The sequence below is a fragment of the Marmota marmota genome, unplaced genomic scaffold (genome assembly GCF_001458135.2).
Source record: "Marmota marmota marmota unplaced genomic scaffold, marMar, whole genome shotgun sequence".
NCBI classification, from domain to species: Eukaryota; Metazoa; Chordata; class Mammalia; order Rodentia; family Sciuridae; genus Marmota; species Marmota marmota.
This window is the reverse complement of record NW_026000172.1, coordinates 1731409-1743904: the sequence shown is the minus strand read 5'-3', so window position 1 is coordinate 1743904 and position 12496 is coordinate 1731409. Positions and strand designations below refer to the sequence as shown.

General features: G+C 45.4%; 1 long non-coding RNA gene across 1 annotated transcript; it reads left to right on the top strand.

Moving 5' to 3' along the window:
* Positions 1 to 8266: 8266 nt before the first annotated feature.
* LOC125611929 lies at positions 8267 to 12292 on the top strand. The gene is made up of 3 exons (XR_007342186.1): positions 8267 to 8614; positions 10174 to 10377; positions 10472 to 12292. It is a non-coding gene; the product is annotated as an uncharacterized LOC125611929 (long non-coding RNA).
* The last annotated feature ends 204 nt before the right edge of the window (positions 12293 to 12496 follow it).

Genomic DNA, 12496 nt, shown 5'->3' with positions numbered 1-12496 from the left:
TAGCACGTGCGGGACCCTGGGTTCTATCCTCAGCACCACCCATAAATAAATAAATAAAATAAATGTACTGTGTCCAACTACAACTAAAAAAAAATTATTACAAAAGAAAAAAACATAAGGCTGGGGATGTTGTGGGTCAGTAGTTGAGCGCTCGCGCAGGGGCTGCTGCCTGCTGGGATGTTCTGCAGGCCAGCACACATGACCGTCTTCCACTATGATACCTTCAGCTCGGGATGAGGGCACTGTCCAGAGCCATCATAGGTCAGGGAGCTTCTGTACTTCAGGGAGGAAAGGTAGGACCCAGGAAGGAACTAAATAGGGCCCTACTTGTAAAGCAAATAGCCACCTGCAGAAAGCGGGGTTTTGTCGAGTCCTGAATGTGGGACCACTGCAAGCCAGAGCAGGCTGTGTGCCCCTGCAGCACTGGGCAGGAGTGGGAAGGGCCAAATCTCCAGGAACAGGAACCAGTTTCATGTATACAGCAAGAAATTGAGACAAAGGTATTCTTCACTTTATTTTTATCAATTAACAACTTAAAATGTAATCTTTTAATACATAAACAAGCTAAGCATCAATGTTTCTATTTATTCTGGCACTAATTCCAAAAACCATCTGGAGCAGTGGACGAGGCTGGACATACACAGAGGATGAAGTAAGAAGTCAAATGATCACAGGACAGAAGAGAGGGTGGGGGAGAAACGGCAGTGCTATGGGCGCACCCTGACAGCTCCCAGCACCTCTCACGCAGGTGTGCAAGGGGCATCCTGAGACCCTGGTGGGCAGCGCCCTGCATCCTACTTGACATGACCCCTCTTACCGTCTATGTTTCACTTTTACAATCACTTAAGGCAATTTATTTTTCCTCTCTATCTGCCTGGAATTATGAGTCCACCCCAGATTCGCTGCATGGCCCTGGCTGTGGGCTCAGGCCTGCCCATCAGGATGAGAGAGCCAAGGAAATCCTACTAGCAAAACACCACACACAAAATTATTTCCCACTTTTTTTTTCATTTCAGACCTCTAATTTGTCATCATGGTAGCCAAACATATTATGAATTTTGCATCAAAAAGGATGTTTTTCAAGCATGGGTTCACCATGGGCTCACCAGTCTATGCCAAGCTGGACCCTAAGATCGTGTCATTGAACTGTCTTTGTCTGCCCCAGCCCTCTGTCTTTAATGTGCTACCAGGGCAACCTGGAGTTCTGGAGACCCAGAGCGTGGCCACCCCTCAGCCTCCACCTGGGGAGCTGGTTTTCCCTCGGGCTTCCCTACCAGTTGGCCTCGTTCTGGGTTCTGGATTCCTGTTTCTGCACTGTGAGGTATTGCCTTCCCCACCTGCGGTCCCTACAGAAGGAAAAACAGCTGAAGTGTTGGAACAGAGTCACCCATCTTTTCAGACTCAGGAAGAAAAGCTTTTCTTTCTCAAAGGCAAAAAAACCTCTCCCTTTCCATGAAATCAACAGCTCTTAGATATTCACTGGGCAATTTTAAGTGAGTAATTTCAATCATTAAAATAAATCGATGCCTAGACCCCACTAGTATCTATGAATTACGTGATGCATGTGGCATTTACCTATGTGGGGGAAAAAATCAATCTTACAATAAATAAAGGGTGCCAAAGCAATTGGTTAGCCATTGGGAAAAAATAAGTTTAACTCTTTGCATCTGCATCCAAAGTAATTCCAGATGGTTTAAATAAATGAATTTTTGGGCTGGAGATATGGCTCAAGCAGTACCGTGCTCGCCTGGCATGCACGGGGCACTGGGTTCGATCCTCAGCACCACATAAAAATTAAATAAGATGTTGTGCCCACCGAAAACTAAAAAATAAATAAAAAATATTTTAAAAAAATAAATAAATAAAAAATAAATGAATTTTTTATGTTAATAAAGAAAGAAGCCAGAGGCTCTGTAATTTAATTAATAATAAAGTCTAATAAAGATGAAATGCAAACTTGTTTCCAATATAGAGTGGACTTGCTGAACAACAAACAAAAGAGGGTATTTTAAAATACACTGTGTAACATGGCCCCAGGACGCTTGCAGCCTGTGAGTGCTGGAGACAGACCTTTCCTCCGGGACTGCAGCTGTATCACCAGCTGAAGGGCAGTCTGGCGATATGCATCAGGAGTCTCACGCTTGAGAATAGTGACTTGACCCAGCAATTCTGCCTCCAGAAATTTATCCTGAAAAAGGTTATTATTATGTGTCCTGGTTTGGATCTGAAAATTCCCCCAAGACTGATGTGTCCAAGGTTGGATTCCCAGTGAAGCACTGTTCAGAGGTGAGGCCTTTGAGAGATGGCTGGATCCTAAGGGCTCTGACCGTCACCTGTTCCTGGATGCAGAGTGTAATGTGCCACTGGGAGGAGGTGGAAGTTCTAGAGGGCGTGTTCCAGCTGGAGGAAGTGAGCTGTGGGGAGGGACCTTTAGGGGTGCATCTTGTCCCCAGCCCTTCACTCACTTTCCCACAAGCTCCCTCTCCTTCCTGCCAGCAAAGAGGTAAGCAGCTTCCCTCCCACACACCTTTCCACCATGATTCTCTGCCTAACCACAGGCCCAGAAAAAAAGTGACCACAGACCAAACTCTTCAAAATTGTAACCCAATATAAAATTTTCCTCCTTGTTTATCACAAGGATTGTTTATTCACCAGGATTATTAGTAACAAAACATATGGGAAGCATGCTGAAATTGTAAGTATTCCCACGAAGTCTGTCAAGATCCCAATGCATTCTTCACTGAAATATAAGACGCAATTCTGAAATTCATTTGGAGCCACACACACACACACACACACACACACACAAAATATGAATAACTAAAGCCACACTGAGAAAGAAAGAGTTGAAGGTATTGTACTTCCTGATTTAAAATACATTGCAAAGCTGTAAGAATTTAAACCACACAGTATGGTTTAGATACAGAGACCAATGGAACAGAATAGAGAGATCCCAGAAATAAACTCATGCTTAACTAACATTCAACAAAGACACTAATAGAACCCAATGGAGGAAGAATATTCTCTTCAATAAATATTGCTGGGAAAATTGTATTTCCACATGCAGACAAATGAAATTGGACCCCTATCTTACAGCACACACACATACACACACACACACTCAACTCAAAATAAATAAAAGATCTAAATATAACACCCCAAACCATAAAAGCAATTTATTTTTTTCCTCTCTGTCTGCCTGGAATTATGATTCTACCCCAGATACATGTGCTTTCTTGGCTGTGGGTTCATGCCTTCCCATCAGGATGAGAGATATAGGGGATATGTTTCTTGACACTGGCCTTGGAAATGATGTTTTAGATATGATTCCAAAAATTTAGGCTATAATAGCAAAAAAAAAAAAATGAATGGGACTACATGTGTAAGGGTCCGGGTAAGCGTCGGAGGAAGAGACCACAAGAGACTGGCTTCATGCAATAAGCAGGAGGGAGTTTATTGAGGATCCAATTCAGCGCACTGAGGCTCCAGGCAGGCTCGCTCAAGAAGGGAGGGCAGCCCAGAGCCCAGAGCAGAGGTCAAGCAGTGCTTAAGTACACTTTTTGGGGAGGGCGGGGGGCTTTGTATACATCAGAACAAATCATCATGAGACGAGGGAAAATTGAACAACAACTCCTAAACATGATTAGTTCATTCATTGGCGGGAACAGGTCGGACGGGGGTGACTGGTCACTCCTAAGTGGGGTACACATTCAAACTGATTGGTTTTAGGGCCTAAATGACTACGTGACAAGTTACACAGAGTCCCAGGTTATTAGACAACCAGGGAGTCAGTGGGAATATTTACTGGGCAGTTCCAGTATTGTCCTAACAGCTACAGGGATTTCAGGTTTTGCAGGTAGCATAGAAACCTAGCAATACCTAATCCTTTACATTTTAACTCAGACCTTGCAGCTTAGAAACTTTACAATACCCAGTCTTTTACCCTTTAACTTTTACACTTTAACTTCAATTTCTTTTACCCTTACACATGAAACTAAAATGTTTCTTCACATCCAAGATAACAATCAGCTAAATGAAAAAGCAACCTATGGAGGAAAATACTTGCAAAACATGCGTCTGATAAAGGGTGAATACTACAAATTTATAAAGAATTCAAACGCAACAAGAAGAAAAAAAAAAGCAAGTGACCTGAGCAAAGTGCTGAACAGACATTTCTCGAAAGAAGATATAAAAATAGCCTACAGGTATATGAAAGGTGCTCAACATCACTTATCATCAGGGAAATGCAAATCAAAACCACTATGAGACACCACTTCACACCCATAAAGAAGACTATTATCAAAAAGACAAAAGATGACTGTCGGTGAGGATGTACAGAAAAGGGAGCCTAATACACTCTGTGGAAATGCAGCTTAGTACAGACATTGTGGAAAACAGTATGGAGGTTCCTAAATAAACTGAAAATATAACCATCATATGACCCAGCAATCTCTCCTTTGAGTGTATACATGAAATCTCCACCTCATAGAGAACTGCACTCACCTAATTAGAATACAATATATTCCATGTTCGTATAAATATATCAAAATAGATTTCCACACATTCACAAAGTAGAATTTCATACTATCCACAGTATCCAAGATATGGGACCAACTTAAATGTCCATCAATCCATCAGTGGACATTTAATTTATTTAATGTATAAAGAAAATGTGGTGTGTGTGTGTATTATTCTGCCATAAAAAAGATCTTCCCATTTGCTACAACATGGATGGATAACTCAGAGGACCTTATGCTAAGTGAAATAAGCCAGATATAGAAAGAAAAATATTGCATGGGCTGATTTACATGTGGGTAAAATATAAGAGAGCTCCACTACACAAGAGATAGAGAATGAACAGCCGTCACAGTTGGAGAAGAGCAGGTCAAAAGATGCAAAATAGTAAATGTGTAGGAGGAAGTTTAGAGATCTAATGTACAGTTGTAAATTTTTTTAAAGTATTAGATTTTAGCAGCTCTTGTTACCAAAAAAAGTGTGTGTATGTGGGGGAGGGGGGTAACTGTGAGATGACAAATATATTAATTTGCCTCACAATAATTGCCCTAACATGTTGTAAACCTCAAACATACACAACAAAACTTAGTTTTTAAAACCTCTAGATATCCACCAGTGAACTAAATGAGAATATACCTATATACCATGAAGTCCATTAAAGTTATGCCATACAAGAATGTTTAATAAATGGGAAATATTCACAATGTATTCTTAAATTCACAAAGCAGATATAAAACACTAGAAGCTATATGAACCTAATATGGGGAGGGGCTGACTATTAGAAAAATATCTGTGTATAAGAAACATGCATTTAAAAAAATAAGCTGAAAATGTACATGGCAAACTCTTCACTCTGATTATCACAGGGGATGGGGAGGGGTGCAGATTGCAAGTGATTTGCACCTTTTTATGCATGTGCAATCACTACATCTGTGTATTATTACATTTGTAGCCAGATAAAACAACAAAGAAATCTTAAATTTTTAGTGTTGTTGTAATTTTTAATCTTTTTATTAGCAAATTCTAGTTATACACAGTAGTTGGGTTCATCCCAACAAACTCATACATGTGTGGAATTCAATTTCAGTACATGATCCCCCGTGTTCCTTCCCATCCTCCCTCCCCTCTCCCACTCACCTTCCTCTACGAGACTTCCTTTTGCTGGTTTATTAATTTATATTTGATTGGTTCGTTATAGTATCCTATTCTTCCTCCTCCCTTTCTTTTATTTTATTCTAGCTTCTGCATATGAGAGAAAATATTTGACCTTTGAGCTTCTGAGTTTGGCTTATTTCACAGAGCATGATGTTCTCCATTTCCATCCATTCACTGGTTTATGCCTTTTTATGGCTGAGTAGAACTTCGTTTTTACATAATATATATAAAATGACAAATTTTAATCCATTCACCTAGGTTGATTTCGTAATTTAGCTATGGTGAATCATGCCACTATAAACATTGAAGTGGCTGTATCCACTTTTAGATCTTTTGGGTGCAATCTCAATTTTGAAAAAAACACGCAGAAAATGAATATGCTCGCGAATGTGTGCGCATGCGTGAGTGTGTCTACAGAATGTATAGACAAGGAAAGATTATTGTCTTTAAAAATTATGGAAGGCTACCATGGCAACCAGAACAAGGCCCATTTACGAGTGAGGGAATCCGGAAGTGGGTGCCCCAGAAGGTCAGGGAATCAGAAATAGATGTGGTAGAAGGTGAAGGGATCCGGAAGTGGGCGGCGCTGAGGCGCTGGACGTGTCTTTGGAAGTGGCGCTGTGTGAGTACTGTCCCTATCTCTTCTCCTGCGCTTTCTGATCCTCGATTCCTTTTGAGACACGATTAGGCGATGAGATGACGTCGTCGTTGAAAAGTTAATAAAATAGGTACTTGTCACTCCGTTTTTCTGTATGCTTAACAAAACACTGTTGAAATCCTGAGAACTGTTTGCTAATCTTGTTCCCAGAATGTGCTGTCCCCAACTGCCGAACTGCAGAATGCACTCCCTCACTCGGTTGCAGGCAAACTGCCTACTCGCCCTGACCCGTCAATGAACTTCCCTCCCGGCCCTCTCCAAGAAAAGTATATAAGCTCTGCTTAAGCTGTTCCCAGGGCTCCATCTCTCTTTGCTCTAGTGAGCTCTGAGCCCCCAGCATGCTGGTCCCCAAATAAACCCTTTTGCTGTTGCATGAGACAGTCTCTTGGTGGTCTCTTCCTCCGACGTTTCGCCGGTCCCTTACAGTCGTAAGGCCGCATCTATTTCAAATGCGCGGAACAGCCCTTGGCCAACCCTCGGGCCGCAGAGCTCAGCCCGGTGCTGTGAGGCGTGGCAAGGTCGTCTCTTGCCCTTGGAAAATGGCATGCCCACGCGCGGGCACTTCTACTTCCAGTCTCACCACAAGGAACCAGATGGCCTTCACGCTGGTATTGACACTTGCCCTCCCTTTCCAGTACCGCCGGTATTTATTGAGCGCTTGCTGTGTGCTTGATACTGCATTCCCATAATTGATTCCCTGCACACGTAGGAACTCTTGCCACTTTACAGTCAGGATCTGACGCTTAAGCTGAAGTCAGCAGGCTGGGAAGCAACACAGGATTTGACCCAAATCCCAGTGACACCTGGTGAGATGTCCTCCCCTACACCGCCCATGAGGACCAGAGCCGAGCAGTACACCCCCAGGTCCCACAGATCGTCGTGGTCTTCCCACTCTGTAAAGCCCAAGTTTGTCACCTGCAGACTCTCTGCAGTGCAGTCATGGCTGAAGCTGCAGCAAAGTCAACTAAAATGCCAAACCCTGTGCAGCTGGCACAAACGGACACTAGTTGTGAGTTCCCAATCTTCATGTTGGAGGAAGAATTCAGTGTGTCCCCAAATCAGTTCCAAAGTAACACATGAACACACTGTATCACATCTGCCAGGTACATCACCCTACGTTGGAATATCTCCTGTGGCGTGAAACCCTCTCTGAACAACCCATTTCACTTTTCACTAGTTCTACCAGAAGGTTCTTTTCCTCAAAGGAAGTCCCTATAAACTTCCAAGATTTGCTCAAGACAAGTCCACTCAATGGCTTCCATTAGGCTGCATGGTTTTGTTTTTTTTTTAATATTTACTTTTTAGTTGTAGTTGAACACAATATCTTTATTTTATTTATTTCTTTTTAATGTGGTCCTGAGGATCGAAGCCAGGGCTTCACACGTGTGAGGCCAGTGCTCTACCGCTGAGCCACAACCCCAGCCCTAGCTGTGGTTTTCACCAATCACCAAGATGACTTTTTACTGCTACAAAATCCACAGTAACGTCCGTGTGTGACCATTTCTGTGGCCAGTTCCTATTTGGGCTGCTGTGATTCCACCTCTTCCATCCCAGTAGAGAATCCTACCATGAGCTACCTTTATAAGAAATGATCTTGTACTGACTGTACAGTCTTCTTCCTAAGGAAGTGGGTATTTTTAATTATCATACTCCGCACCCGACAGTGACACAGGAAGACATCTTCACAGAGAAGATTCAGATAGTGGGTTGGGTTTTTTTCCACATAGCAGGACTCAGGTGATTCAACAAGCTCTGCTGTTGCCCTTGCTAGATCATCTTTCCCAAAGTTCTGCTGGTGGCCTCCTTGTGCAGGGTCACTTCCAGCATCATTGTTATGCATTAGTGCTTCCTGTTTACAAAATTGCACGTGTCACTAATTCTCAAAACGCAGAACGCCAGTGTTTTAGAGCTGTTCTCTGTTTGCTCGTTGGGAGGAGCGCATTGCTTTTACAGCTCCATCACCAGCCACAAAACTGGGGGGACGTCAATGGCTGATGATGGAGGGGTAGGTGTGGCCTACTCTTTCCTTCTGCGACCCAAATGGACTCCTGACCAGAAGCAGCGCTAGGAACATAAGATGGGCCCTCCCCTGCTGGCACAGAACTCCCCCACCAGACCACACTTCCTCCTCTGTTTGCAAGGGTACATTGATATCAGATAAATGATACTTTCTAAAAAACCACCTGAAAACGGGCAGCTTGATCTGCTTGATCCAGATTCATCAGAGCCCAGGAGCCATCTTAGAACTTTTGCTCCAGAGCCACGATCGGGGGTCCACATGTTCAGGTAGGAGCCCTGTTCACCAGCAGTGGAGCTTTGTGTCCCCTCCTCAGGGAAGGGTCTTCAGCTGTTCCTCATGGTGTGTCTTGGGGGTGGCTGGAGACACATGCCATGTTGCTCAGCCTGCTGTAGCCAGGTGATAGCAACAGAAGGGAGTGGACAGGAGGAGAATGTCGGGTGGGAAATGGCCCTTTCCAGGAAGTTCCGGCACCTCTTTATGGCCTGTAGACCATTCGTCCTGGAAGAGATGGCACAGGGGCCCCAGAACTTTTGCTTCACTGCTATGCTGCTTAGTAGAACAAACTCAGTTTCTGAGGAGTGTACAAAGATGGCCATCAGACAACAAGAAGCAGAGCTGCTCTGGCCTAGACTCCCAGGGCCCAGGTCTCTCCCAGAGCTGGGATGTCCACCCAGTGCGCTCCTTCCCAGCTGGCACGTGCTTGGCATGCCTGCCAGGGCAGCCGTTGTCTGGCTCCGGCATGATCACAGCGACCGCAGGCCTGCCGCAAGCCTCTGCCTTTGCATGCCTGCGTTTGCTGACAGTTACAGATTCGAATGGATCAGATTAAAAGGATCAAAAGAATCCCCTGAGCCCTGGGAGAAGAACCCCTGAGCCCAAAGAAGTCACAGGGAATGACCCAAGGGGGGTTGGGGACTCTCAAGGAGGGTGGTTGCCTTCAGGAGCGGGGGCTGGGTGGCATCAGGCAGAGCAATTGCCACTGGGGTCCCACTTGCACCTGCACCTTTATTGTGGGGAAGTTATGTAGGGCGCCCCTCCACCCTGCAGCACCCCTGCACCCACCCCACCAGTGCTGCTTGGGACAGAATGAACAAGTTCACATTCCATCACAGATCCCAGCCACCAGCCCTGTCCTGTTCCTGGCCTCCTCTGGGTGCCCAGAGGTGCCTCGGGAGCTCTGGAGGCAGCGCAGGCCTATGACTGCCCAAGAGCAACCCTCAGGAAATACCGCTCTCAGGGTGTTTCACATTATTCAGTCTCATTAATCGCTCATTTTAGAAACAGGGAAACAACCCAATCGGTTGGCTGTGCGGGAGGTTCTAATGCACGGATCCATTTACTCAGCAGAGTTATTCAGAACTCAAAAGCTGTGGTCAGGGCTGGGGCTGGGGCTCAGAGGAAGAGTACTCGCCTAGCATGCGTGAGGCACTGGGTTCCATCCTCAGCACCACACAAAATTAAAAGAAAGGTATTGTGTCCACCTACAACTAAAAAATAAATGTTCTTTTTTAAAAAAAAACTTGTGGTCACGAAGATTTCCTGAGAGATACAGAGAACATTTATGCGATTACAGAAAGGAAAGCAGGATGTAACATTTTGGTTACAGGAAATGAGGTCAAGGATAGGCCTCAGGACAGAGGCTCCAGAAAGCACATCTCTGGAGAGATTAGAATCACCTTTCCATCTTCAGGGTGGCCCCTGCTCCCCTGTCCCCCTTCCTTTCGGGCCCCCTCCCTTCCCTGGCCCAGGGACCTGTGAGAGGATGGGGCATGGGACCCTTTTCCTCTTCATCTGCTCATTCAACCGCCAATCACTCCTCATACAGGGGGACGAAGCAGGTGGCCTCTCCTCCCAGAGTCTCTACTCCTAGGAACTGAAGATAATGATCTGCTGCCGCCCAGCTGCGCAGAGACATGGGACAGAGTGGGTGGGGCTGCAGACGGAGCCATGCCCAGGGGTGTGCGACCCTCCCTGCCTCCGTCTTGTCTGGGAAGTGGGCTTCCAAAGTCCTGATCCTGGTGTCCCTCAGGTGAGCATGGCAGAGTTAGCACCCCATTTGACGTTTGGTGGGCCTCCCTCAGCCTCAACCATGCGCACGCCTGGGCCTTCTTCTCTTTTTTCAGGCCACAGATGGCAGCCCTCCAGTTCCCACTGTATCTAGAATGCACCCCAGGCAGCTGTCCCAGGGCCCCGGGCTGCCCACAGTCCCTGCACACACTCTGTGAAAAAGCCCCTCCCTCCTCAGTGTCTGGACCCTCCAGGGCTCCTCCTCAGCGTCTCCAGAATCACCCTCACTCCTGCTCCATCCACAAGGCCCGCAGTGGTCTGTCTCCGCACTCAGAACACGTCTCTTCCATTCTTCCCACCACGTTATCACTTCTGCTTCGTGAGCAGTGCTGAGCCCCCGCCTGGCAGCGTGCCCACACCTGTTGTGGGTGCACAGTGAGATGCCATCATCAAGCAAATGAGCGTCACGTTCCCAGGGAAAACAAGCCCAGGCCTTGGTCCTTATCCTCAGAATGCCCTTCAAAATGGGCGTGCAAAGGGACCAGTAGGAAGTGCCAGAAAGGTCGAATTCAACAGAAAACAGAAGAGTTTCCCAGGGGTGGGGGCAGACGGAGAGTCGGTCTTCTCGGGAGTTTCTGTTCAGAAAAGGAAGCTGAGAAAGCTGTCTGGATTCGGGGGTTGTCCAGTGTGGCTGCACCTGGCCCCTGAGCCGCCGCTGTGTCTGTTTTGCCAAAATTTCACAAAGCTTTATAAAAAGAGAAAGAGAAAACAAGGTCAGCATTAAGAAGCAACATGTGACCGTGTGGCCCAGACAATGAAGGGCAAGACGTGACACACACGGCTTGATCCCTGCCCTATAAAGAGAGGTCCAGCTCTGGGGCTATGCCTGGTGGAGACGTCCAGCTCTGGGGCCACCTCTGGTGAAGAAGTCCAGCTCTGGGGCCAGGCCTGGTGGAGATTTCTAGCTCTGGGGCCATACCTGGTGGAGACGTCCTGCTCTGGGACCACGCCTGGTGGTGAAGTCCAGCTCTGGGGCCACCTCTGGTGGAGATGTCTAGCTCTGGGGCCAAGCCTGGAAGAGTGCAGCAATGCAACACCTCTCTCAGGAGAGAACACAAGTTTATTGTTAAATTCCACTTGTAAAAAGCATGTCATTGCAGTAAGGTATACTGCAGTAGGTACACTGCAATAAGATACACTGCAATAAGGTGCACTACAGTAGGTCAACTGCAGTAAGGAACACTGTAGTAAGGTACACTGCAGTAAGGTACACTGCAATAAGGTGCACTACAGTAGGTACACTGCAGTAAGGTACATTGCAGTAAGGCGTACTGCAGTAAGGCACACTGCAATAAGGTACACTGCAGTAGGAACATTGCTGTAGGTACACTGCAGTAGGTACATTGCAGTAAGGTACACTGCAGTAAGGTACACTGCAGTAGGTACTCTGCAGTAAGGTACATTGCAAAAATTCAGAAACTGGGAGGGCGGGGAGGCAAGGAAAAGACACCTTGATGTATTTATTTCCTTCCAATATTTTAAAATATTTTTATGTGGCTGTAATCATGCTCAAGCTGTCTTTAAAAAGCACACCACAAGCATTTTCCCTGTTCCTATGTAATTTTCATAATTATAATACTTCATAATTTTAAGCTTAAAATTGTATTGACTGGATTCCCACCATTTACTTAAATATTCCTTTTTAAAAACATCTCAATTTATCTCAACACTTAACATCTCTGTTCATACCCTATTGTGCCAAATCTAAGATATACCCTCTATAGAAAGTTTCCAAATGAGAATTAATTGGGTGTAAGAGTATGAACACTTGTAAAGCTTTTTCTCTTTTTAAAAATAGCTTTTAGTCTGGGAATGGAACCACCATTTGACCCAGCTCTTGCCCTTCTCGGACTATTCCCTGAAGACCTTAAAAGAGCATACTACAGGGATACTGCCACATCGATGTTCATAGCAGCAGAATTCACAATAGCTAGACTGTGGAACCAACCCAGATGCCCTTCAATAGATGAATGGATAAAAAAAAATGTGCCATTTATACACAATGGAGTATTACACAGCACTGAAAAATGACAAAATCATGGAATTTGCAGGGAAATGGATGGCATTAGAGCAGATTATGC